The sequence below is a fragment of the Triticum dicoccoides genome, chromosome 6A (genome assembly GCF_002162155.2).
Source record: "Triticum dicoccoides isolate Atlit2015 ecotype Zavitan chromosome 6A, WEW_v2.0, whole genome shotgun sequence".
NCBI classification, from domain to species: domain Eukaryota; kingdom Viridiplantae; phylum Streptophyta; class Magnoliopsida; order Poales; family Poaceae; genus Triticum; species Triticum dicoccoides.
Genome location: NC_041390.1, coordinates 187,104,672 through 187,117,816, shown reverse-complemented (window position 1 = coordinate 187,117,816; position 13,145 = coordinate 187,104,672). Strand labels below are relative to the sequence as shown.

Here is a 13,145-nt window from a genome sequence, read left to right as displayed (position 1 = left end):
TTCGTATGGATAGGAGAACATTTCATATATTATGTGAGATGGTGAGAGATGTTGGTGGCCTAAGGGGTACAAGGAATACATCATTGGAGGAGATAGTGGCATCATTCCTTTATGTATTAGCTCACCATTTAAAAAATAGGATAGTAGGGAAATTCTTTTACCGAAGCCCGGAGCCAGTTAGTAGGAACTTCAATGCTTGTCTTCTAGCTGTTTTGAAGCTTCATCCATTGCTAGTTAAGAAACCAGAACCTATACCCGAGGACTGCACAGATGGTAAATGGAAATATTTCAAGGTAAATAGCTACTAAGAAAAAAAAATACTAGATGAACTCAATAGTGGTAAAGATGCTAATGTTTGCACATTGTTGTTTATGTTGTAGAATTGTCTTGAAGCGTTAGATGGCACACACATAGGGGTAACTGTCCCGGCTACTATGAAAGGAAGATACCGATCAAGGTTGGGTGTTATATATACAAATGTGTTAGGTGTGTGCGCACCTGACATGCAGTTCATTTACATACTACGTGGTTGGGAGGGTTCTGCACATGATGGTCGTGTTCTTAGAGATGCCATCTCAAGGCCAAAGGGGTTGCATGTCCCTGAAGATCAATATTATCTTGTTGATGCTGGTTACACAAATGCGAAAGGATTTTTAGCTCCATACCGTGGTCAAAAGTATCACTTGGGTGGTTTGACAGCACAGAACCCACCTTCTAGTGCAGAGGAGTACTACAACATGCGGCACGCTAGAGCCTGAAATATTGTAGAAAGGTCTTCCGGAAGACTAAGGGTCAGTGGGCGATTTTGAGGTCCCCGTCCTTTTTTCCTTTGAAGACCCAATGTTGAATCATCATGGCATGTGCACTCTTGCACAATTTAATCTTGCAAAATATGCCACTTGACCCACTTGATAATGACGAGATAATACAAGAAACATTGGAAGGCATGGAGGGAGAATTAGGCCAACCAGAATTCATTACTTCTATCTCAACTTCGAACGAGTGGACGAGTTTCCGGAATGTTCTTGCGCAGGACATGTATAATAGACATAGGGCTGCTAGGGGTCATTGAGGTATAAACCATTTCTATTTGTTCACTTTGTTGCTAGTTTTGTTTTTGTTTAAATAAGCTCCAATTGCATCTCATTTGCATTTGTCCCATTTCATATATATTTGTTTCTTATTTGTATTTGTTCTTGCTTTGTACAAATATGGATGTGGACACCTCAAGTACGTCTCGTGGAAGAGGCAAGAATAAAAGGAAGTGGACTTCAGATGAGGATGATGAACTTATTAAAGCCTTGTATGAGTTGTCTTTGGACCCAAGGTGGAAGGCAGATGGTAGCTTCAAAAATGGATACCTAGTGGTATTGGAGAAGCACCTTGCTGAAAAGTGCCCGGGTTGTGGTATCTCTGCAATTCCACACATCGAGTCAAGAGTGAGGCACTTTAGGACAAAATTTGGTGCTCTTGAAGTAATGTTATCCAAAAGTGGTTTCACATGGGATGGAAACCGGAAGATGATTCAATGTGAGAAGGCACAATATGAAGCACATTGTAAGGTAGATCACTTCACCAAAACTGAACTCCTTGTTAATGCTGAATTGCTTGTTGCCTTGTTATTGTTATTGTAGAGTTGCTATGCACATTGCTATTGTTAACCGGAAGATGTTGTACCTTTCCCGCCTTCTTATTGTTTCTATTATTTCTCGTTGCCTTTTTGTATAGCTTTTTCATTTCTATCAGAGACTAAGTTCCTTCTTTTATGAAAAAATTTGTAGATTCATAGTGAGGCAAAGGGATTGTATGGTGTCCCATTTACATACTTTGAGCAGTTGGCTGCTATTTATGGCAAGGACATAGCAACTGGAGAAAATGCTGAAGGCTTTGGTGAGACGGTGGGAAACTTGGAAAATGAAATTGCTATAGAATAAGAGGAACACGAGGAAGTGGACTTGATCTCAACAGGGATAGCTAGACAGTCTGTCGATACTCGCTCTATGGATGGAACTAGTTCCAAGAGGCAGAGGAAGGAACCAAGGCCAAAGAGGGTGACGGGACCAAGTGATCCATTTGCAGCGATGCTTCAAGATGTCAATAGCCAGCTGAGCAATGTGACACAATATGTGGGTACAATGGCAGCATCATTGTCAGCATCAATGGCACGAGAAGCAGCGCAAGAGGATCCTCAGCAGAAATCAAAAGAGAAGGCTATTAGTGAATTGGCTAAGCTTAGCTTTACCAGGAGCGATATCTTTGAGGTTGCAACCATATTTGCTAAAGCTCCAGATCAGATGAAGATGATGCCTGCGCTTCTAGAAAATCTGAGGAGGGAGTATGTCCTAAAAATGCTCTCCGGTATCCTTTTGCTAAACTCCACAATCTCTTTTGCTAAACTCTTATCAGCTTTGATAACATCTACCTCTGATTGGCTAGCTGCTATACGGATCTGTAATCTCTACTTGACTAGCTGCTAGTATATGCATTTGCCATCTCGAGTTGACTTGCTGCTAGTATATGCATTTGCAATGTCTAGTTGACTTCCTGCTTCTGCTTGACACTCGTAGTATATGTTCCATCCAATCTCTACTTGACAAGCTTAACATGTGATGTTAATTTACAATGAACATGGATAATAAGCATTTGCTTAGATATATGTCAAGTAAATTATCATTGGAGTTCTTGATTGTCTTGCTAGGTCAAGTGATTTTCTAGTGAACAACAGAATAAATGATGATGATTATGGATTGATCCAATTTTGCAATCAGAGTGCTTGTTCTGCTATTAATTTTTGAATTAGTGGTTGTCTCTTGTCAGTTTCTTTTTTTCTTATTTAACTCTTGCTTATTTTGGCAGATGAAAAAAAGAAGCATGGTTGATTAGAAAAGATCAGTGGTGTGGTTGATCAGAGGAATGGTCGATGAAAAAGCTACTTTGCAAGAATCTGAAATTGGCCTTTGGACTTGCCTTACAAAATAATTTTGGGGACTAATCATGTTGTATATCTCGAATTGTTGTTGAAGTCTGAGTTTGTATTAATGAGTTAATATGCATTTTAGAAGTGGTGTCAAAATCTAGTTAAAGGATGTCTTGGATGAATGCAAAAATATTTTTAAATTATGTACTTGTTTTGATGAGTTTGAATATGTGCTAGTGAAGCACCTGTGAAATGCATGTGAAACCTTGTCAAATTGCATGAATTTAAAACTAGTTCTGCATGTGAGAGTTGTCTGACGTATTCAGATTACAATGCCACACCAAACACTGTAAAGGTAACTGATAACGTTACTGGCATGTGCCAAACAAAACTACAAATGGACTGTTACCCCTTCGATCCCCCAGTGACCTGTTACCAATAACGTTTGCGTTACCGGCCAGAGAACCAAACCCCTCCTAAGTAGATAGGCCATTTGCAGAGGGAAGCAGGGATTTGCAAATGTGCCAGAGCTCGAGTTTTTAAAACAGAGATAAATAATATTTTGAGAGGTATGCTTTCATTGTCAACATAACAACCAATATATCTCGGTATCTTCCATGCTACATACATTATAGGCGGTTCCGAAACAGAATGGTAAAGTTTATAACCCCACCACCAACAAGCACACTCCACGGCTGGTCCGAAACAACAGGTACCGTCCAACTAACAATAGTCCTGGGGGGTTTTGTTTGCAATTATTTTGATTTGATTTGAACATGGGACTGGGCATCCCGGTTACCAGCCATTTTCTCGTGAATGATGAGCAGAGTCCACTCATCATGAGAATAACCCATCTAGCATGGAAGATATTGCCAGCCCTAGTTGGTACATGAGCAATTCGAGCATACAAAACATATTATTATTTGAAGGCTTAGAGTTTGGCACATGCAAATTTACTTGGAACGGCAGGTAAATACCGTATATAGGTAGTATGGTTGACTCATATGGAACAACTTTGGGTTTATGAAAGTGGATGCACAAGCAGTATTCCTGCTTAGTACAGGTGAAGGCTAGAAAGAGACTGGGAAGCGACCAACTAGAGAGCGACAACAATCATAAACATGCATTGAGATTAACCAACATCGAATGCAAGCATGAGTATAAATCACCATGAACATAAATATCATGGAGGGTACTTTGATTTTGTTTCAACTACATGCGTGAACATGTGCCAAGTCAAGCCACTTGAATCATTCAAAGGAGGATACCATCCTATCATACCACATTACAACCATTTTAATAACATGTTGGCACGCAAGATAAACCATTACAAACTCCTAGCTAGTTAAGCATGGCACGGGCAACTATAATCTCTATTTGTCATTGCAAACATGTTTCATTCATAATAGGCTGAATCGGGAACGATGAACTAATAATATTTACAAAAACAAGATAGGTCGAGTTCATACCAGCTTTTCCTCATCTCAACCTTTCATCATATATCATCATTATTGCCTTTCACTTGCACGACTGAGCGGTGTGGATAATAATAATAGTGCACGTGCATTGGACTAAACTGGAATCTGCAAACATTTAATCAACGGAGAAGACAAGGTAATATGGGCTCTCCATTAGATCAACAATAATGCATATGAGAGCCACTCAACATTTTCATCGTGGTCTTCTCCTCTCGACCCCCAAGGAAAAGAAAAGAATTTCAAAGAAACACACTAAAATAATTTTGAAGTTTTTGTTTTCCTAAAGAAAGTAAAACAAGAACGAGAAAAACTATTTACACGGGGAAGCTCCCAACAAGCAAAATAAGAATTAGAAATCTTTTTGTGTTTTATTTTAATACTACAACTAAGCATGCATAGAAAGTAAACAAAACTACAACTAATTTTTTTGGTTTTTCTTAAGGTTTTTTAAACAGACGAGAAGAAAGCAAGAAAAAGAAATAAACTAACATCGATAATACAATGAAAAAGTATGAACACCGACAACCGGAATGAGTGTGTGAACATGAATGTAATGTCGGTGAGAAATACGTACTCCCCCAAGCTTAGGCTTTTGGCATAAGTTGGTCTACGCCCATGGATCAAAGTGGCCCTGTCCGGTGTACTGAGGAGGATGCTAGTGGTTCCACTGGTTAGCAAGCTCCTATGGATCCCACTGATAAATGGACTCCTTATATGGATCAGGTGATGGCTCGGGCTCAGGAGGTGGGGATCGTGTCCCCTCCCAGTATGCATGAATGTCCGCGGGCAAAACAAAGTACCTGCCTGAATGAATATCGAACAAAGTAGGTGTAGGCAAGGTAACAATCTGAATAGAATCCTCGCTAAATATCAAGTTATAAATGAGTCTATTTTCCTCATCATGGCAAATAAACTTATGTGCTACCATGCTGTTATAATCTAAATATATAGTGGGTAGCAGTTTCTCCTCTTTCTCATAATGTCTAATGGGTATCTCGAAACGTCTAGCAAGGCGGGAGGGGAAGATGCCTCCGAAAATAGTACCCTTTGTACGGTTGAGACTTAACTGTTTAGCAACCATAGCGCCTAAACTGAAAGTTCTATCATGAAGTAAAGCATGGCGCAAAATGGCAAGGTCAGGGGCACTAAGGCCTCCACTCTACCCACGACCAATTAAACATCTCCCAACAAATAATGAGTAGTAGCGCAAAACAGGAAAATGTAAACTAGCCACTCTCGCTTCCGCCACCCTTCTCCTTTCCCCTACGGTGACTTCATTAATAAAATCTTCCACATCACTAGGACGTGGTTCCTCGACGCTACCCTCGTAAGGTAATTTACAAACCTCACAAAAGTCATAAAGCGTCATTTCCTTGTACTCGTCATATAAGTAAAAGTCTACCATGGGTGGTGATCTCCTAGCATGAAAATGTAAATTTTGCATGAAAGTATTAGGGAGTAAGAGATACTGATCACACTGGTCGAGGAGGAACTCGGTGATGCCTGCATTCTCAGCCAAATAACAGAAATCATCATAAATTTGGCCGCCTGCAAGAATGCATCACATGGCCATTCACACAGCCGAATCTCCATGGCGCGAGGAAGATTATACTTGGGCTTCTCCTTCTCCTCATTTTCCTTTTCCTTCGAACTCCGGCTCGAGGAGCCTCTCAACAATCTCCTCATCATTTTCTTCTTGTGGAAATTTCTAAAAAATTAGTGACTCAAAATAAAAGTGAACCAAACTCAACAATATTGATAGCAACTACTCCTACAAGTGTCTAGAGGCTATATCATGCATCAAAACTACTTTGGACCATATAAATTTGACATGCAACTCAAGAACAGGGTCACCATAGCAGAAAAAAAATTGCAATAAATAAAGCACTAGAACAAAAACTAATTGGACCATTGGAGGAGTCACATACCGAAGAACAATCCCCCAAAGCAGTTTTGTGAATGGAGCTTTGAGCAAGGAGATCGAAAATGGCAGCAAAATGAGCAAGAACACGAGTTTGAGCTATGGAGTGATTTTTTCCGGAGGAAGAATGAGTGGATGCGTGCTGGAATAAGTGGAGGGGGGCCACATGGGGCCCACAAGGTCGGAGGGCACGCCCTCCACCCTTGTGGCCAGCTGGTGAGACCCCCTGGTGTGTTCTCAGTGCCAGAAATTCTAAAATATTATATAGAAAATCATACTAAATTTTCAGGACATTTGGACAACTTTTATTTTCGGGACATTTTTTATTGCATGGATAATTTAGAAAAAAGACATAAAATACTATTTTGCTTTATTTATTCTGAATAACAGGAAGTAAAAAGTGGGTAGAGAGAGTTGTGCCTTCTAAATTCATCCATATCATGCTCATAAAAAGGATTCCGTTAACAAGGTTGATCAAGTCTTATTAACAAACTTCTTCCGAATGACATGAAACCGGAGAATTTTTGAATAACACTATGTTACCTCGACAGGGATATGCATGTCCCCAACAATAAGAATATCATATTTCTTTTTGACAGTAGGAAGAGGGAATTCAAAACCTCCAATAGTAATAGTTGAAATTTTTCCAATATAATTGATACTATGAACTTGAGGTTGTTTCTTCGAAAATTGTACCGTATGCTCATTACCATTAACATGAAAAGTGACATTGCCTTTGTTGCAATCAATAACAGCCGCTGCAGTATTCAAAAAGGGTCTACCAAGGATAATCGACATACTATCGTCCTCGGGAATATCAAGAATAACAAATTCTATTAAGATAGTAACATTAACCACAATAGGCACATCCTCACAAATACCGATGGGTATAGAAGTTCATTTATTAGCCATTTGCAAAGAAATTTCAGTAGGTGTCAACTTATTCAATTCAAGTCTACGATACAAAGAGAAAGGCATAACACTAACACCGGCTCCAAGATCACATAAAGCAGTTTTAACATAGTTTCTTTTAATGGAGCATGGTATAGTTGGTACTGCTGGATCTCCAAGTTTCTTTGGTATTCCATCCTTAAAAGTATAATTAGCAAGCATGGTGGAAATTTCAGCTTCAGGTATCTTTCTTTTATTTGTAACAATATATTTCATGTACTTAGGATAAGGAGGAATTTTAAGCATATTAGTCAAACGCATACACAAAAAGATAGGTCAAATCATTTGAGCAAAGCGCTCAAAATTCTCATCATCTTTTTTCTTGAATGGCTTAGCAGGAAAGGGCATGGGTTTCTGAACCCATGGTTCTCTTTCTCTACCATGTTTTCTAGCAACAAAGTCTCTCTTATAATAACGTTGATTCATTGATTGTGGGTTATCAAGATCAACAGCAGGTTCAATTTCTATATCATTATCATTACTAGGTTGAGCATCAACATGAACATCATTATTAACATTATCACTAGGTTCATGTTCATCACCAGATTGTGTCTCAGCATCAGAAATAAGAATATCATTGGGATTCTCGGGTGTATCCATAGGAGGTTCACTAGCATGCAAAGTCCTATTAGTTTTCTTTTTATTTTATTAGAAGGACTAGGCGCATCAGTATTAATTCTCTAAGAATCTTGCTCAATTCTCTTATGATGGCCTTCAGGATACAAAGGTTCCTGGGTCATCTTACCGCCTCTAGTCATAACCCTAACAACATTATCATTGTTTTTACTATTCAACTCATTAAGCAAATCATTATGTGCCTTAAGTACTTGTTCTACTTGAGTTGTAACCATGGAAGCATGTTTACTAATAATCTTAAGATCATTAACCGTTCTACTCATATAATCACCCAAGTGGTCAAGCATGTAAGCATTACGTTTCAATTGACTACTAACATAAGCATTGTAGTTTTCTTGTTTAACAATGAAATTATCAAACTCATCCAAGCATTGACTAGCAGACTTATTATGAGGAATATCACCTTCATCAAATCTATAGAGAGAATTTACCTCTACTACCTATGTTGGGTTACCAACACCATGTATTTCTTCAATAGGTGGTAAATTCTTAACATCTTCAGCTTCAATACCTTTTTATTTCATAGATTTCTTTGCCTCTTGCATATCTTCAGGACTGAGAAATAGAATACCCATTTTCTTCGGAGTTAGCTTAGAAGTTGGTTCAGGAAGTGTCCAATCATTATCATTACTCAATATATTATTCAATAGCAATTCAGCTTGCTCAACAGTTCTTTCCCTGAAAAGATTAACCAGCACAACTATCCAGGTGGTCTCTGGAAGCATCGGCTAGTCCATTATAAAAGATATCAAGTATTTCATTTTTCTTGAGAGGATGATCAGGCAAAGCATTAAGTAATTGGAGAAGCCTCCCCCAAGCTTGTAGGAGACTCTCTTCTTCAATTTGCACAAAATTCAATATTTCCCGTAAGGCAGCTTGTTTCTTACGAGCGGGGAAATATTTTGCAGAGAAGTAGTAAATCATATCCTGGGGACTACGCACACATCCAGGAGCAAGAGAATTAAACCATAAGTTAGCATCACCCTTTAACGAGAAAGGAAATAATTTAAGAATATAGTAATAATGATTTTTTCCTCATGAGAAAATAGGGTGGCTATATCATTTAATTTAGTAAGATGTGCCACAACAGTTTCAGATTCATAACCATAGAAAGGGTCAGATTCAACCAAAGTAATTAATTCAGGATCGACAGAGCATTCATAATCCTTATCAGTAACAAAGATAGGTGAAGTAGCAAAATTAGGATCATATTTCATTCTAGCATTCAAAGATTTTTCTTTCAGCTTAGCTAACAGTTTCTTAAGATCCTCTCTATCATTGCAAGCAAAGAATTCTCTAGCAGTTTCCTCATCCATAACATAACCCTCAGGTACCACAGGCAATTCATATCTAGGGGGAGAATCATAATCTTCAGTTTCAATAATATCATCAGTTTCAGTAATTTCATTCTCTCTAACCCTAGCAAGTTGTTCATCAAGAAATTCACCAACTGGCGCAGTATTATCAAGCATAGAAGTAGTTTCATCATAAGCATCATGCATATCAGAAGTGGCATCATCAATAATATGCATGCGACATATCAGAATCAATACCAGGTGTAGGTGTCGCAAGTTTACTCAAAATAGAAGGAGAATCAAGTGCAGAGCTAGATGGCAGTTTCTTACATACCCTCGTAGTAGAGGGAAATTTTTTGGTTCTTTGATCTTTCAAGTTCCTCATAGTGATAAATAGATATAAATCCCAAGTGACTTAGAGAATAGAACTATGCTCCCCGACAACGACGCCATAAAAAGGTCTTGATTACCCACAAGTATAGGGGATCGCAACAGTTTTCGAGGGTAGAGTATTCAACTCAAATTTATTGATTTGACACAAGGGGAGCCAAAGAATATTCTCAAGTATTGGCAGTTGCGTTGTCAATTCAACCACACCTGAAAGATTTAATATCTGCAGCAAATTATTTAGTAGCAAATTAGTATGGAAGTAACGATAACAGTGGCAAAAGTAACAGTAGAAGTTTTGTAGCAATCATAATAGTAGCAACGTAAAAGTAACTTAGCAAAGATCAATATGAAATGGGCTCATAGGCAATGGATCAATGATGGATAATTATGTCGGATGGCATTCATCATGCGACGGTTATAACATAGGGTGGCACAGAACTAGCTCCAATTCATCAATATAATGTAGGCATGTATTCCGAATATAGTCATATGTGCTTATGGAAAAGAACTTGCATGGCATCTTTTGTCCTACCCTCCCGTGGCAGCGGGGTCCTATTGGAAACTAAGGGATATTAAGGCCTCCTTTTAATAGAGTACTGGACCAAAGCATTAGCACTTAGTGAATACATGAACTCCTCAAACTACGGTCATCACCGGGAAGTGTCCCGACTATTGTCACTCCGGGTTGCCGGATCATAACACGTAGTAGCTGACTATAACTTGCAATATCGGATCAAGAACACAAATATATTCATGAAAACATAATAGGTTCAGATCTGAAATCATGGCACTCGGGCCCTAGTGACAAGCATTAGGCATAGCAAAGTCATAGCAACATCAATCTTAGAGAATAGTGGATACTAGGGATCAAACCCTAACAAAACTAAATCGATTACATGATAAATCTCATCCAACCCATCACGGTCCAGCAAGCCTACGATGAGATTACTCACGCACGGGGGTGAGCATCATGAAATTGGTGATGGAGGATGGTTGATGATGACGATGGCGACGATCTCCCTCTCCGGATCCCAAAATGGACTCTAGATCTGCCTCCCGAGAAAGAACAGGGCTTGGCGGCGGCTCCATATCGTAAAACTAGATGAATCCTTCTCTCTGATTTTTTTTCTCCCCGAGTGTGAATATATGGAGTTGGAGTTGAGGTCAGTGGAGGTCCAGGGGGCTCACAAGGTCGGAGACCGTGCCCCAGGGGGGTGGGGGCGCCCCCACCCTTGTGGCCATGGTGTGGGCCCCCTTCGGTTGATTCTTTCACAAATATTTTGTATTAATTTCAAAAATCATCTCCGTGAATTTTGAGGTAATTCCAAGAACTTTTATTTGTGCGCAAAAATAACACCATGGCAATTCTGCTGAAAACAACGTCAGTCCGGGTTAGTTCCATTCAGATCATGCAAATTAGAGTCCAAAACAAGGGCAAAAGAGTTTGGAAAAGTAGATACGATGGAGACGTATCAAACTGTATGAGATTTCCAATGGCTTCACTTCAAAAGGATAGGGTATGTGTAGGATTTTGAGATGACCATCTCTTGGAAACTTTTCCTTTTTTACCTCGACCCGCTTTAACAGTACGTGGTTTCCTATGACTGAAGAAAGAGAAAATGAAGCTACAAAAACAAAAGTCTTCACGCTTCATAATCCTCGCATCAATATCAAAGTCTTCAAGGTCACACCAATTTCCTCATTTTCAAAGTCTTTAAGAAAACTAAAGTCTTCAACTGAAGACACGGTGAGGTTTTTGGAGATGAACAAAACCCGTGGGTTTCCAGGTATGCTTGGCTCAATTGATTGCATGCACTAGATGGGGAAGAATTGCCCTACAACATGGCATGGACAATTCAAAGGACACAAGAAGGATGCCACCATCATTCTTAAAGCTAGGGCCAATCGGGAGACATGGATTTGGCATGCATATTTTTGGTATACCTGGATCTTGCAATGACAACAATGCGCTCCACCGGCCACCTCTCTTTACAAAGCTAGCCAATGGAGAACCACTACCATTGGAGTTCCAAGCAAATGGCCACACATACAACGTTGAATACTTTCTTGCGGATGTGGCTTATTCGAAGTGGGCTACTTTTTTGAAGCTAATTGCAAGCTCCCAACGTAAGAAAGAACTCTACTTATAATGCTCAAGTGACCGTTAGGAAAGATGTGGAGAGGGCTTTTGAGATTTTGCAATCCCAATTTGCTATTGTATGACGACCATCTAGGTTTTGGGATCAAGAGATCTTTTACATCATCACAGCGTGCGTATCTTACACAACATGATCATTGAGAACGAGCGTGGGCAAATTTGGATTACACCAACTATGGCCTCAAGGAGCAACAGGTGTGGACGGTTAGAAGGCAAGAACAAATCCAACACTTTATTGAGGTGTATCATGACATTGTAGATTCTCATACACACGAAGATCTTCAAAAAGATCTCATGGAGGAGTGGTAGGCATGTCATGGTGAAAGGATCGATATAGTTGACTAGAGGGGGGGTGAATAGGCAACTAACAATTTTTAGGTTTTCTTTACCAGTTTAAACTTTGCATCAAACTAGGTTGTCTAGATATGCAACTAGGTGAGCAACCTATATGATGCAACAACAACATGCACACAAGCAAGCAAGGGATGCAACACAATATAAGCTTGCACAAGTAAAGGTACGATATAACCAAGAGTGGAGCCGATGAAGAGGAGGATGTGTTACCGAAGTTCCTTCCCTTTGAGAGGAAGTACGTCTCCGTTGGAGTGGTCTGGAGGCACAATGCTCCCCAAGAAGCCACTAGGGCCACCGTATTCTCCTCACGCCCTCACACAATGCGAGATGCCGTGATTCCACTATTGGTGCCCTTGGAGGCGGTACCGGACCTTTACAAACAAGGTTGGGGCAATCTCCACAACTTAATTGGAGGCTCCCAACGACACCATGAAGCTTCACCACAATGGAATTTGGCTCTGCGGTGACCTCAACAGTCTAGGGTGCTCAAACACCCAAGAGTAACAAGATCCGCAAGGGACTAGTGAGGGGATCAAATTTCTCTTGGTGGAAGTGTAGATCGGGGCCTTCTCAACCAATCGCTAGAAAATCAACAAGTTTGATTGGCTAGGGAGAGAGATCGGGCGAAAATGGAGCTTAGAGCAACAATGGAGCTTAGGGATGGAAGAGGTGGTCAACTCAGAGAAGAAGACTCCCCTTACACTAGTGCAGAACCGGGCAATAGCACCGGTTCGTAAGGCCCTTTAGCGCCGGTTTGGTAACCGGTGCTAAAGTGTAGGCACTAAAGCCCCCCCTTTAGTACCGGTTCAGCACGAACCGGTGCTAAAGGGCAACCACGTGGCACGAGCCAGCTTTGGGGGCAGGGAGCCTTTTAGTACCGGTTGGTGTCACCAACCGGTATTAAAAGGTTGGGAGGGTTTTGGGTTTATGATTTCTTTTTCATTTAATTTTGTGTTTTCCATTTAATTATTTTTCGTTTGCTGGTATTTTACGATACTACATATTGTACACGTTATGCATATATATAAATAGAATTTCTAGTAGA

At 39.9% G+C, this 13,145-nt stretch overlaps 1 pseudogene; it reads left to right on the top strand.

Moving 5' to 3' along the window:
* The first annotated feature begins 1,211 nt into the window (after window positions 1-1,211).
* Window positions 1,212-2,428, top strand: LOC119315788 (annotated as a pseudogene).
* Window positions 2,429-13,145: the final 10,717 nt, after the last annotated feature.